The sequence below is a fragment of the Hipposideros armiger genome, unplaced genomic scaffold (genome assembly GCF_001890085.2).
Source record: "Hipposideros armiger isolate ML-2016 unplaced genomic scaffold, ASM189008v1 scaffold_600, whole genome shotgun sequence".
NCBI classification, from domain to species: domain Eukaryota; kingdom Metazoa; phylum Chordata; class Mammalia; order Chiroptera; family Hipposideridae; genus Hipposideros; species Hipposideros armiger.
Window position 1 is genome coordinate 1020804 of NW_017731950.1, and position 16288 is coordinate 1037091.

At 34.8% G+C, this 16288-nt stretch overlaps 1 protein-coding gene across 1 annotated transcript in view; it reads right to left on the reverse strand.

Moving 5' to 3' along the window:
* The window catches only part of HBS1L (HBS1 like translational GTPase), a 79876-nt gene that overhangs the window by 47797 nt on the left and 15791 nt on the right, over positions 1 to 16288 (reverse strand). The gene's annotated exons all lie outside the window — the stretch shown is intronic.

Sequence of the window (16288 nt, forward strand, 5' to 3'; positions counted from 1 at the left end):
AAAGCCTTAAAAATGCTCATACTTTTTGATCGAGCAATACTACTCTAGAAATACCTTTGATAAAATAATTGAAAAAACACACAAATGTATAAAAATGTTTACTGAAGCATTTTTTTCTTTGTAATACATTGAAAAACTTAATTTCCTATAATAGGTGTCTCGTTAAATAACAGAACACAGTACAATGAAACCTAAATTTATTGGCATACAAAGAAAGTCTATGGGTGGTTGCTAGGGGCCGGGGAAGGGGAAAATGGAGTTGTTGAATGAGTATAGAGTTTCAGTTTTGCAACATGAAAAAGTTCTGGAGATTGGCTATACAAAAATGTGAATATACTATACTAAACTGCATGTTTCAAAATACCTAACATGGTAAATTTTATGTGTATTTTACAATTAAAACTAAATTTAACGAAGTAAAAATTTAAGTAGGTCTATAGTGCATGATTAAGTTAAAATTGGTTTAAAAAGTGAAGTGTGGCCCCATTTTTTTAACAAAAGGACTAATATTCCCCATATGTAGAAACATATACAGAAAGTATTAAAGAGAAGGCTTTGGTATTAGATGCATCTTAGTCTGAATGTTGATTCCACCATTTGCTAGTTTTGTAGCCTTGGCAAGATATTTAGACGCTTTTGAGCTTCTGAGCCTCCAGCTAAAACTAGGATAAAAATAATCCTTACTCTAAATTACTGTGAATATTAGATAGCAGATATAAAAGTTTAGTAAATATTTGGTGTGTAGTTAAGTGTTCATTAATACTGCCTACTATTATTGCTTAAATGCTAATAGTTCTAAATTCTGCATAGTGAAATTAGTTATGTTTTTCTTCCTTCCATGGCTCATTTGCATTTTATGTTTTACTCAATAAACCTAAACTCAATAAATATAAAAATATTATTTATTCAAGCTTGTGCTTAAAAATGGTACCAAGCTAGCAACTATAAAAATTAAATTATTTGAGATTTTCTAAATCAAACAATTGTTGCTTAAGTAAGAATCAAAGACCGCAGGGCCGGCTAAGTTGCTCAGCTGATTAAGAGTGCGAGCTCTGAGCAACAGGGTCGCCGGTTCAACTCCCACATGGGCCAGTGAACTGTGCCGGAGCTGCCAACAGGGCTGTAAGCAGGATGGCTCAGCTGGTGAGAGCACATGCTCCTAACAACAAGGTTGCCAGTTCGACTCTGGCATGGGATGGTGGGCTACACCCACCTGCAACTAAGATTGAACACGGCACCTTGAGCTGAACAGCCTGCGAGCTGCCAACGGGCGGCCGGGTGGCAAATGGACTTGGAGCTCAGCTAGCTGCACCCTCCACAACTAAGACTGAAAGACAACAACTTGGCTGTTTCCCTTTCCCAATTCCCCAACACTGTTCCCCTTCCCCAATTCCCCAATAAAATCTTTAAAAAAAAAAATCAAAGACCACAAAGTGACTTAAAGTTAAATAAACTAGAAAAGGACTTCACATTTTAGGACTGTTAATATGCAAGGATTTAGAACCCGATACCAATTTTCTGTATATGAATGCCGAAGTCTCAGTTAAGGAATACTAACAGGAAAAACACTTGAAAGTAATTTTCAAACACCTCACTAATGATAAAGCCAGTTTCCCTAACAAACCAGCTTTTATCCTGAAGATATCCATCAACAAAATAAACAGGGTAAAACTATTACAATATAAAATTTTGCTGCAAATAATACAGAACAATGAAAAGGACACTGGAATTCAAAAGAACTGAGTTTGGTTACAATTTGCCTCTTAATAGTCATGTGAATTAAGGCAAATTTTTTTATGAGTCTGTTTCTTCCACCTACCTCACAGATTCCCATAATGACCAAATAAAATACATACAAAGCCTGACACATAGTTTATTCAATATATTTTAATTCACTTCCCTATCTTCCCTTGAGACATAGCAGCACCCAGATCAGAATACTTCACACATAGCCAATAAACAGATAATACATTCAGAGAGAAAACACCTGACTATATTTGGTGTTTCTCCTCAATCAGACTTAGCCCCTAAAGGACTAGTATAAAGCTCTAGGTGAAAGTCTGTCACTTAAATCTATGTCCCCAATGGCTATCACAATTTCTGGGTGGGAAAAAAAAAATGAACATGCAATAAAAGTTGGTTAAACTCAGTTTTGTCTTTCCCCTCCATTCTATCCCTTGCTAAAATACTTAGCAATGCTTAGCACATACCAAGCACTCAGAAAAATATTAAAAAGATTTATAATTACCTTGGAATGAAACAAGAAAGTATATACAAACATATAAAGTCTGATTATAATTTCTATGGTTAAAAAAGGAAGGTAATTAAGATTAAAAGAAAACCCTACATTTAGCATTAATGCAATTCTTATATGGTACTGACTATTCGTGAAGATAAGCTGTTTTGAGAGTCTACAGTAAATTATTTTTAAATTAAGCAATTAGTGTTTCAGTTTTTCCAGTGTAGGTGTATAAACAAAGAGAATCTTAAGACATATCTGAGAACATTCTGCACTAAAGTTTTTTCACTCAAATAAACCACTTCCTTTCAAAAGCCCACATAATTTTAAAGCAGAAAGCCAATAGATTCTGAACTTTTCTGTACAAGTATAAAATTACTTTAATTGCTTGATTAAACTTATTCAGCAATTGAATTTTTTTCACCAATTTATCTAAGAAAAATATATTTAAAGGGGATATCATAAAATTGTAGTTAAGTATGCTTATTTTTAAACTCCTTACAAAACAGGATTTAGTAAAATGAAATATATGCAATATAAGTACATTACTAAAAAAGTTCATATAGATTTAGAAGTGCTCATAACATCTCATATTAATTATTTTTCTCTGTAATATAGACTTTCAAATTAACACAGGATTTATCTCCAGGATAAGGAAAAAAAAAATCTCATAATACATTTGACCTGAGAAGCGAGAAAGAGGTTATTACATCTCCTAAAAATCTAATGTCACTATCTTTCCATTTAATTCCTCAGGTAATATCAAAGAAAGAGACAAACAGCACAACAAACAAGTAGAAAAAAATGATCTTATTGAAGTGTTTACAGGCCTGCTTTACCTTTAATTTCTTGCACCTTCTCTAGGGAACAATATGCCATCAAGACTCAAATATAGGATAATCAATAGCAAGGTCCATATAAGAATTATATATATATAATAAAAGCCTTTTGGGCTTCTTTTGCTCGGCCCACTCCAAACTCTCTGGAGTGTACTTTCTCTTCTAATAATGGCCCTTGAGCCACTCTCTACTGCTCGGGCCCACTTCTACTCCTTTGAAATGTACTTTTGCTTCTAATAAACTGCTTTTTCACTACTTTACTTCTGTGTCTCATTCAATTCTTTGCTCGAGATGCCAAGAACCTGAACATCGCGCCAAGAAAGGGCCACTCTCCAGTAACAGTATTTCTCCTACCCCGCTGTCTTGGCAGGTCTATCAGACTGCCCTGGCAAAAACTTATGCCAGTTCAAAACAAAATTCTCTCTCTCTGCCTGACTTTCAATAAAGCTTTTTCACTCTCCAAAAAAAATTAAAAAAAATAAAATTATATTAACGTTAAATGCAGTTTTCTTTTAATCTTAATTTCAGAAAACTGAATGATTGTCCCACAATTTTACTCCCTAAATATGCATTTGCTGAGCAGTCCATTCATACAAATGTGTTACAATTTTTTATAACCCATTCTAAACTTACTTGTATTTGATATTGGTGACTTTCGACATTATGTGTGTTAATAACATGAACCAAAATATTATCTAAGTTAAGGAGACATACATACTACTGTTTAATATATTATTTTAGATATTGGGAGTTCCAATTTATTACCATGATAAAAGACAAATTTTCGTAAGTATTAAGTTCTCATTCCAAAATCTAAAAATACAACATTAAAAATTCTCTAAATGAGTAATAAAATAAATTTCCTTCTAGATTGTTCAGTGGAATGTCATGATAAAATCTGGTTGATAGCGATAGTGGAATCGTTATATCTAAGCATCTAAACCTTTGAGACAAGACCTGCCATATCACACATGAATCTAGTTTCACAGGTGAAAGGGGGGTTTAATCTCATCACGTGCCATAGGGAAAAAAAATCCAGTCAGAGACAAAGTAATAATGTTTCTATCCTATTTTGCATGTGCATACAGAGAGAGAGAGAGAGAGAGAGAGAGAGAGAGAGAGAGAGAGAGAGAGAGAGAGAGAGAGAGAGAGAGAGAGAGAGNAGAGAGAGAGAGAGAGAAGGAGAGACTAAAAGAAGATAAAAACAACAGGAGGAAAATGTTCAAAAATAAGCCAGCAGTGCTCATGAGAAATACAAGGGGAGGTGGGGGGAAACTACAATACTACAGAAATAAAAGCCACACTAGAAGCAGAGCAAGGCTAGCTAGCAACATACAATAGAAAATGGTACAGCAATGTCTGCAAAGCCTTCCAGGAAGGAAAGAGGGACCAAAGACTATTATCTGTCATACAAATATAGGTCACAGAATCATTTTCATATATTTAACAACTTGAAGAATATTTCCACACATGTATATTTTAGAGGGAGGTGAGGATGAGCAGCTGAACCAGATGTCAAACAAGAGACAGAAGCCTAATCATGAGAATCAATCAGTTTTAAATTAAGTTGGTTTAAAACTAAGGAAATGTAAATACAGAATGAAATAAAAATGTTATAATCTTGGCAACAAATAAATTACATGACTAAGAATACCAGGAGAAAAATAAAGAGGTCCAGGATGAGAAAGTATAACTGATGAACTCAACATTGAAAACCAGGACTCATTAATTGTTTAAAGTTAATAATTTTGTTAACAGAAGTTTAGATAGATTATAAAGGGTATAAAGGTAAATACCTTATCTAAGAACTTAAAATATTAACAAAAATTATGAGCAATAAAGAAGACGTAAAGTATCAGGGCCAGCCGAGTGGCTCAGTTGGTTAAGGGCTTGCTCAAGATGCGAGCTCTGAGCAACAGGGTCACTTGTTTGATTCCCACATGGGCCAGTGAGCTGCGCCCAAGCTGAGCTGTTGCTGAGCTGCCAACAGGTGGCAGGATGGCTCAGCTGGTGTAACAACAAGGCTGCCTGTTCAAGATGGTGGGCGTAGCCCACCCACAACTAAGACTGAACTCGGCACCTTGAGCTGAGCTGCTGCCCAGATGGCTCAGTGGATAGAGCGTGCACTCTTAACAATGAGGCTACTGGTTCAACTCCCACATGGGATGGTAGGTAGCTACACCCACCCGCAACTAACTGAACACAGCACCTTGAACTGAGCAGCGCAACTGGACTTGGAGCTGAGCTTGCTGCGCTCTCCACAACTATGATTGAAGGATAACAACTTGGCTGTTCCCTTCCCCAATTCCCCAACACTGTTCCCCTCCCTCAACTCCCCAATAAAATCTTAAAAGATGTAAAGTATAAATGTGTTAATTTCATCTTTCATAATGAGAAATCAACACACTGTTTAAAGTTGGCAACAGTTTTTAAAATGTTGAAGTATGTTATTACATTATGAACTAACTAAACACTTTCCAAGTTATCAAAGACTACATACAAAGTCAAAACAAACAAGAGGCTATATATCAAAATATGTAAATATAAAACACCATTATATATACTTTTAAGTGACTGAAGGTATATTTATACTATTAATCCCATAACTGGGAAAAAAAAACATCTATGAAAACAGCCTCTGACAAACCCAATTATACAGAAAGTACAACTAAACAGACTCAAAACACTGAACGCAAAAGGATGAAAAATAAAACTTAAGAGAAAGAAGCAATCACGGTATTAATGTTAAAGAAACTGAATCTAAGGCAAACACAAAACAAAACAAAACAAAAAAAAAACAAAAAAAAAACCAAACCATAAAATAAGCCAAAAAGAAACTTACATTAATGAAAAATTCAAATCTACAAAAAGACCAGGTATCTTTACATATCAAAATGTACAGAGTAAAAATCTATAAGTAATAAGATGAAATAAAAATCAAGGATATTACATTTTAACTTACCTCTATCTATAACTAATCAAGGAAGCAGAATTTAGGTAAGATTACTGAACTCTACAACAATTAAATGGTAACTAACAAAACTATATCATATTTTGTGTTCTTCAGACAGAATTTGTATCCTTGACAAGTTATAAAACTACATTGGACCATAAAGAAAAACGCAGTAAAATTCAAAAAGTGAAGGGTATACCACATGCTCTAATAACAATATAATTAAACAAGTAATCATAACAAAAATAACACACACACCTGAAAATTTTAAAACTCTTTCAAATTTTTGGCTTAAAAATGAAATCAAAATTAAATTGTGGATCATCCAAAAAACAACAGTAACTCTAATAGAAACCACTCTATTTGAAAGTAACTCTAAAAGAACCTATATGCTACAGCAAACATAACATGTAGGAGAAATAACTACAGACATAAGTAAGAGTGAATGAGAACAATGCATATCAGCTTCATGGTGGGGGAAGTACAAGGAAAGGGTGGAGCTAGGATTTTAATCTAACAATTCTTACAACAGAGGAAGAAATCTGACATGTGTGGCAAAATGTTACCTGTGTTAAAACTAAATGGTGAGTCCACAAGTGTTTTTATTTGAAATTATTTTCTTTATTTGAAATTTCCTAAATTAATTAACTTTTAAGATAAACAATTAAAATGTATTTGCATTCAAAAAATGTTCCACTCAGGAAGGTAGAAAATAAAAAATAAAAAACAAATTAGGTCATAAACAGATAAACTCACTAACTAATGAATTAAAACCAGAAGAACTAATTATCTAGGAGCCAATCTTTGGAAAAGGGGGAAAGTAGAGAACAAAACAATATTTAAAATAAGAATGAAGATTTAACCATGGTATACAAGAATCTAAAATAAGAGTGTTTTATCCCTAAACTGTGTCTTCTGGGATATTGATTTTAAGCTGGTTATTAAGAAACAAGACTCAGGAATGTACCTCTGACCCACCCCATTCCCTGCCTACAAGATTCAGATGGAAAGACCTACTCCAGGAAGGAAATCTTAGAATGTTCACCTTAGCCTAATTTGAATTGAGTATGGTGGTTGGGGAGCTCAGGCATGGGGATAAATCATCCGATGTCCCATTGATGCAAGAATTTGCCTGTCGTATGTGTTCCGCTCCTCAACAATCTGTAAATTGCCTATTTCCTTTGAAATCTCAGATCCCTGCTCCCTCTTTCTCTTTTGTCCAAAATGACATACGAGATGTCATCAAAAAATACGGTGACCATATAAAAAAAAATTATTACAGTAAAAGACACATTGCCATTAATCCCCCTCAAAATACTCCCCCCCTCCCCTGCTTCAAACACACTCATCCCATCGCTCTTGCCACTTTCTGAAGCAGTTCTGGAAGTCCTCTTTCGTGAGTGTCTTTGGTTGCACTGTCGTGGCTGCCTCCATGTCCTGAATAGATTCAAAACATTTCCCTTTCATGATCATTTTGACTTTGGGAAAGAGCCAGAACTTTGCACAGTGCCAGACCCAGTGAATAAGGTGGATGGGGACACACTGTAATGTTTCTGACAGAAATTGCCATACCCAAAGCAGTGGGTAACACAGAGCCCTTCTGTTGTGATCACAAAACACGGTGAATGCTGCTGCTGAGTGCCATCCAACGGAAAGGCAGGGATCGCCAATATGGGAAGCAGCGCATCCAACCTTAGTACAGTGTGACAAGTTTCAACATGTTCAGTGCAGTCAGTCGGGTGTGAGCTACGGTTGAGAGGAGGCGTGTTTTAAAGTGTGCCATAATCACCCTCCATCATGACAACACTGCGTGTCACACATCGCTTCTGGTATATGGTAATTTCTGTCAAATACAAACTTTACGGTGTGTCCTCATCACCTTATTCACCATATCTGGCACGTGCAACTTCTTGCTCTTCCCCAAAGTCAAAATGACTATGAAAGGTAAATGTTTTTAATCGATTCAGGACATGGAAGCAGCGACAACAGGACAACTAAAGATATTCACAAAAGAGGACTTCCAGAACTGCTTCAGAAAGTGGCAAGAGCGATGGGATAAGTGTGTTCAAAGCGAGGGGGAGTATTTTGAGGGAGGTTAATGGCAATGTCTTTTACTGTAATAATTTTTTTTTAATTTAAACAGTCACCGTATTTTATCACACCTCGTATATACCCAATTTTACCTCACTATCTTTGGGTATTTTCACAATTACGTGAATTTCTGTGCACACTTATTAAAATTTTATTTTCTCCTGTTAATCTGCTGTATTTTATCTGAATTTTTAGCCCAGCTAGAAGATCTAAAAGGTGGGAGGAAAAGTAACATCTTTTAGCCCCACACTAAAATGCTAAACAATAAACAAATATATTTGTCAACTTGGATGAAATGGATCGTTTTCTAAAATATTAAAACTTTCAAAACTGACCCTAGAATATTGAGGATAAATCCTATCATGAAACAAATAAGTTCAATGTTCTTTAAATTATTTAAGGATAAAGAAAAACTTCCTAAATTCTCTACAAAAACATCACAAGAGAAACCAAAACCTGACAAAGAACACACACGTAATTGTAAATTAATTTTATAAGAAGACGAAATAATCTTAAATATTAGGACAAGAAAAAAATTGAGATGTTCTAAATTAAAATTATAGCAGCTGGCAAAAAGACACTTCTTCCTTGCTTTGCTGCACCTGTTCCAAATTTAGTCTCATTCCATCTTCTCCCATCTTCTTTGTCAATACCTAATGTAAATTCTTTCAGAGCTTCTTTCTCCCCATTACCTGATGTATAAAAACACTTATAAAACTTCAGGATGATGGACATTCTCTTTCCTACCTAGCCATGGTGCTGGTGATTTAGACTCCATGCAACAAGTCAGGTCTTCGTTATTTGCTAGCAATGGCCTAATAAACCCTTTTTTAAAAAAAGACTTTCAACCACGGAAGTTAAATTTTTGTTTTGTTTAATAGCAAATAAGAACTATCGCATTAAAAGAATAATCTAAAATTAAAATTGTTTCAGTATTACAAGACTAGATCAATACTAGAAAAATCTATTAAAATAATAACTTAAGGGGCCAGCCAAGTGGCACGTTGGTTAAGAGCTGGCTTGGGACGTCGGCTCTGAGCAGCAGGGCCTCGGTTCGGATCCCACATGAGGGCCAGTGACACTGCCCTCTACAGCTAAGATGGTGAACAACAGCTCAACCTGGAGCTGGGCTTCCGTGAGTCCCAGGTGACGACGTAGGCTGCAGCCCCTGCTGCAGTGGACCGCCATAAGTTACCGTGTGTGGCTGGCAGCCAGCATGAGTGGCCGGCAGCTGGCGTGAGCTGCCAAGAGCTGCCGTGAGCGGCTGTCCAGAGTCTGGCGACCGATCTGCCTCACCCGGGAAGAACGCAATGATGATACCAACATGAGCCAGTGAAGCAACGTCCACAACTAGACTGAAGAACAAAAGAACAGCAACTTGTCTGTTCCCCTTCCCTGATTCCCCAACGCTGTTCCCCTCCCCCAATTCCCCAATAAAATCTTTAAACAATAATAATAACTTAATGTTTAAAAGTATAACATCCAAAGCCTTTTGCATCTATAAAGACCATATATTTTTTCTCCAAAATTCTTTTGATAACATTAAACATTCCAATAAAAATTACAACTGAATTTTTTCAGTAACTTGACAAGCTGTTTCTTAAGTTCATGTGGGAAAAACAGCCATGTGAGATAATTCAATAAAACTATTAAAAAGTGGAGAAAAAAAAACCAAGATAGCCTACAAAATATTAAAAACCGAAAGTAATAAAAAGCTACAGTAATTAAAATTTTGGTATTGGCATAGAAGAAGACAAAGAAACAGAAACTCAAAACAGAAAGACAGAAGGACAGAGAAGAATTTAATATACGTCATTTCAAATCAGATTTAAAGAAAAAAAGGATGTGTAATTCAATAAAAGGTACTGTGACAAATCCAGCTATTAGAAAAACTGAATTCCTACCTTACCCCCTAACAGCAGCTGGATCAGACTCAAATCTTGAAAAAAAACAAAACTATCCAACACGGAACAATTTTTTTTTTTTTTAGCTGAGCCATTCTGCCACCTGTTGGCAGCTCAATGGCAGCTCAGCTCGGGCTGGGAATCGAACTACTGTTGCTCAGAGCTCGCACTCTTTAACGAGTTCTTAACCAACTGAGCACTCGGCAGGCCCAACAAATAAATTTTTAAGAAAACTATCTTATAATGGAGAACTCTGAAAAAAACCCATAAAAGATTGATAAATTTAAATATATTAAAGTTACAATTTGTCTTCTAAAAATGACCTTGAAAAATGACAAACTGAGAATCAGAAAAAGTATTTTCCATGTATATAACAAAAGACTAATTTCCTTAGTATTTAAATATATAAATTAAATATATTAAATACACACACATACACATTCCTAAAAGTCATTATGAAAGATAAACAGCAGAAAAATGGGCAAAGGTCAGGGACAGTTCCAAGAAAAAGAAATATAAATAATTTAAATAAATGATAGAACAATCAGCCTCACTCATTAAAGACATATAAATAAATGAAAAAATATTTTCTAATTATTTTTGGCATAATAATTAGGGTGGCATAATACCAAAAAGATAATAACCATATGTGAGAATTTGAACAGAAACACTCATATAATTGTGGGAAGGAAATTAGTACAAACTCTAATAAGGACAATTAGGCAGTATTTATCAAAAATTTCAAAGTATATACTTTTTTGGCATAGGCATTCAATTTCTAAAAATGTAGGATGTTTATTTTGGGGTCATTAGCAATCGCAACTAAAAACACTTAAAATTTTTATCAAAAGGGCCTGTTTAATGTACAACCATGTTATGGAATTCTACACAGCTTTTAAAAAGGATGAGATTGATCTCTCTCTGCTGGTAAGAAAAGACCTGCAAAATATTATAAATGATACAGATACAGAAGTGGTATAGCATCCTCCCATTTGTGTGTGTGTTTGTGTGTGTGTGTATATACACATATATACACACACACACAAACACACATACACAAATGTACAATATGCAAGTCAAGTTTCTAGAAAAATACAAAAGAAACAATTTGTTTACAGATTTGTTTACAGCTTCCTCTAGGAAACAAAACTATGGGACTGTATTATACACGTGAGACTTACTTTTTACTTTAAATTCTTTCCCAAATTTATGCGGACATATTCTAAGCTGGGGATATAGCTGTGAGTGAATACCTAAAATCCTTGCATTCGTAGAAATTACACAGGGGAATGGGAACAGTGAGGAGACACACAACAAAAACAACCGTGCACACACACCATGTCAGATGATGTAAGTGCTATGAGGAACAATATGGCAGGGTCATAAAGGGTGGTAACAAAAGGAATCCAGTGAACTATGGGTACACATGAAGCCTGCCCTACCACAAGACTGGGAGTGAAGTGATATATAAACTACAACCTGAAAACCAATTAATCAGGGGAGAAATGGGCATTGGGGGCGGGGGGAGCACAAAGCAGAGGAAACTCAGGTAGGTATCCTTGGGTGGATTTGGGTAGGGGGTACACAAACAGCAACCAGTTCATAAAAGGTCTTATACAACAATTTAGAGGGCTTACACAGGGGAGCATAAAAAGCAAAGCTATACTTTGGGAGTTACCCTGGCTGTAGTGTAGAAAGCATTTTGGGGTAAATAAATTGCAAAGAAACCAGTTAAATGTTTCTGTAACTCTGCCCAAAAGAACGGGCCTTGTGAGAAGTAGCAGCAATAAGGACAGAGAGTAGTGGGTCGAAAAATGTACAGTCAATCCTCATTATTCACAGGTTCCATTTTCGTGAATTCACCCACTCGCTAAAATGCGTTTGTAATCCCAAAGCCACTACTGTGGCACTTTCACAGTCACTTGGGGACAAGTATAAAGGAGCAAATATTTGATACTCCCAGCTGAGGTGGAACAAGGGGCTTTCTTGTTTCAGCTCTATATTGTAAAAAAGTGTTGTTTTCATGACTTATTTAGTGCCACCTTTTTCACATTGTGATTTTAGTTGGAAATTATGCTGGTTAAAATGGCCCCCAAGAGTAGTACTGAAGCACTGTTTAGTGTTCCCAAGGCAGCTGTGATGTGTCTTACAAATAAAAGATGTCTTACAAATAAAAGATGTGTGAGATAAGCTTTGTTCAGGCAAGAGTTATAATGCCATTGGCCATGGATTCAATGTTAATGAATCAATAACACATAAACAATATATATATATTAAATAAAGTATCTTTAAACAGATATATAAGATAAGGTTATGTACTGACTGGTTGACAAAATGTGACCAGAGAATCACAGGAACTTAACTCTGTAATTCCTGTAGGAGCAACGGGTTCAGTATTTGCTAAGTCAGTGTCACCATAGTTCATTTAGTGTTTGCAAATTTATGACTTTATAAAACATAACTACCACCAATAATAGCAATCGACTGTATATGTACACACATGTATTTACTTATTTGTAAAGCAGAAATCGTAGGATTGGTTAATTAATTATAAGAAGTAAACAAAGGAGAGAAATGGAAGGATGATGTTAGCTAGGCTTCCAGCTTAAGCAACTGAAAGATGGGGATATTACTACTAATGATAAGAAATAGAGGAGACGGTGGCAGCTTGCATCAGGAAGGCAAAGACGTCAGCTCTGAAGAGTTTAATGTTATACATGCCACACTGATAAGTATGTACCTAAATACACCCTTTTAGAGTAAAAATCATATCTTTGTTCACCTTGGTATATACCTTCTACAACCAAAATGATGCTTTCCTTTAAGTCATATAATATAAACCAGGCATGTCAACACCAGAAATGTGCTCTCGTGTCAATTGCTTTACCTTCCACTACCATCTTTACAAGTATATTACTCATGTTTACCATGATCTATAAGTTAAAAGTGTTTCTATGTGAACCCTAAAAAGTAAAAATATATAAAATTTTACCTTTTGGGAAGCAAGAATTCTAAGTGACAAATATCTTACAAGAAATTCTGCACAACCAGGTAATTTGTTTTTTTTTTTATTTGTTTACAGAAACATCAAGTAATTAATAGCTTCAGCATAAATTATTAAAATACCATTCTGAAATATTGAGCTTATACAAAAAATCCTAATGAATAAATTGTGGTATGTTTTCACACTTGATTTAAGAAAACCTTAGAATTATAATTTATTTCAATGTAGCTTTTACAAAAAATATATACACTCAAAATGTGACAAGTATTTTTATACCCTAAAAACTAAAAATTAAAGCATACAACTGCATACACTGAGCCTCAAATAATTATAAAAGACGACTAATAAAGAAATTCATATCAATCCCTGTCTAGTCAACATTATCTTTGTTTATATTAGTAAAATAATTTCTAGGATACTACGAAACTGGTTTTATAACCAAATATATACTTGTATGAGCGCAAAACAGAAAATTTGATACAGAGTTCTTCCTCAATATATAATTCTATACTTCAATTTATTTGCAATGGTCCACATAGAGATTCAGCGTGAATTTAAAAGAAATAATCATATGAGAATCCATTATTTTTCTGTGGTTATCTTAACAGTGCTTCATTTCACATACAAAGAAAAGCCCTGTGCTAGTTTTATCCTCTGTGGCAATTAGTTGCATGACCTTCCACTGAATACTAAAAGTTAAATATAACACACTGAGAATAGTTTTTACTACTTATATGATAAGAAAAGGGGTGAAAGAAAAGTTCAAGAGAGCAGGATTCAAAGCCAAATGGAGAAAGAGAGGTTAGAATGCCACTTTAGTAACCAGGAAATAGGAAAAAGGTAAAACAAAGAAGAAAGAAAAGTTAAGCGAAGTGTTCTATACAGAGGTGAAACCCCAGTTCTTGGCAATCAATGGTAAGAAGAGCCATAACCAAAAAAGTCAATCAAAGACTTTAGAATGCAAAAGGATAAAACATTCATGAACATCAGATCTTTTAAGAAACAAAACAAGTGAAGAGTAAAATTGTAAACTTAAATGTCTTTTGTATTTTATATCATTTAGAATGTAATCACAATTATTATTTCTAGTCCTAAAGTAAAATATTAATGCACGTGATCATAATGCAAACAAAAATGGCTTTGCACATCAAAATTGGTATTTGAACTGGCAACTAAACCAAAAACACTTAGCATATCTGAGCTACCAAGACAACGGTCAGTCAGTAAACATCAGCAGGCTCAGAATATGCACTCAGTGCAAGCACTATCATGGAGAGTGTATCCATGACGAGCAGGCCCTTGTCTCTTTCCCAAGGGCTCATGGTCAAGGGTGGAAGGGGCAGAGGGCCTTTCTGGTTCCACCCTCTGAAACTGAGACAGTGACAACAGGGCAAGTGCATACATATGCATGCCCGACAGACCAGCAGCCACGACAAGGAGAGTAGAGAGACACTTACAAATTGTTGCCTTCCCTATCACCTTGGAGTCTAGAACTTTTTTCCTCTAAAAGAATTATCTCTTTATATAACTACCTAAATATAACTACCTAAAAAGGTAGTTATAATCCTAATCAGCCAACAAAGGGAGATCTACTTTACTCTAGAAGACCTACTATGTGACTTAAAAAGTACTGTATTTCCACTTGAAAATTGGTTTGTTATAAAAGAAGGTACCACAGACTTCAACTTCAATATGGGCTAAGTAAGTATTTGTGCATTCATGTGCAAAGTGGAACACTAGTGTAGCACTTACTCTATCAGGAATTACTGTCAGTGCCAAACAAACTCTTAGAACACAATTCACTTTTAAGTTGGAGACTGCCTATATATAAATCTAGTTGATGAGTCATATACTAACAGTGCAAAATCACTAAAACGTTTGTTTTAGTCAAGTTTCAAGACTAGAAAAACAAAATCAGCAGTTGGGGTAATTCAAACTTGAAAATCATAAAATATTATGTGATTTATATGATCTCCTAAGCATCAGAATGATGTGCACTGAAATATGAAATTAAAAATAAAACCTGAAGACATCACAAAGTGTTCAGTCAAGAACAATGAAGACATAATGCTGGTAAGTTTTCCCACCAAAACATTGAATGTAAAAACATCATTCACAGCTAAAAAGATTAGAATGTCATTCTGAAAATCAAGAGAAGCAAGAAATACAAAAAAATTATCAAAAGCACAGTGGAGTTGCTGCCAGAGAAAAATATTTCTTTACTGGGAAAAAGCCAGTTATTTCATTTTCATTAAGAAATAGTATTTTAGATACTATTTTTTCTGCAAGAAATACTAATAATATAAATATCAATATCATCTTATGCAAAAGACCATAATTTCTAATTAGCAGTTTTCTTTGTTATTCTGGGTTACTAGAAAAATGTGAATTATAAATTCAATTTGGTCAGATGTTATTCTAAGTGTTAGTAATTCCTTTCATTCTACTGATTTCTATCTCTAAGGCAGTAGTTCTCTAGCAGAAGTAACATCAGAATCACTTAGGGACTATTTTGAAAATACATAATTCCCAAATGCCATCCGTCAGAGACTGACCATCTCTCAAGTAAAGCCACAGAATCTGTTTTTTTGAAAAAGTTCCTCCAGTGACTGTGATTGCTAGGCAAAGAAACTGCTTTAAGGGATGAATTATACACTAGTTCTACTGACTAGAAGAGTTCGTGCTTGGTCCGCCATTGCTGAAACTTAGATTGTAGCACACACAGCTATCAGTAAAAATGGGGAAAACTCTACATTCCATTACTTCCAGTAAAAAAAAGTTAGAGATTTGAATTATCTCTTCAAAAAACATGCAACCATACTTGAAAACACTTTCTATATATTTATTTTAAAGTGTGCATTTAGGACCAACGGTTTTGAAAATGTATAAAAATAATTTATATATTAATCCAACCTCAATATTTACATGGTCCCTTAAAAGATTTTCATTAAGAAAAGCATTTCAATAACCTCCACTGTATTCTTAAGAGTCAGGAATTTTAAGAGTTTTTACTAGAAAAATTTTAGTATCCACCTACAGAAAAATAATAAAACTGGGAATGATAGCACTAATATTTTAAAATATAATTATGGCTCAGCTATGCTATGCCATATGTAAGAAAAACTTTCATCACTAAACTACAGAGAGTGCCAAAAAATGTATACACATTTCAAGAAAGGAAACACTGGGGCCAGCCAAGTGGCGCGATAGTTAAGAATTGGTTTGGGACGCCAGAGGGCCCCAGTTCGGATCCCACAT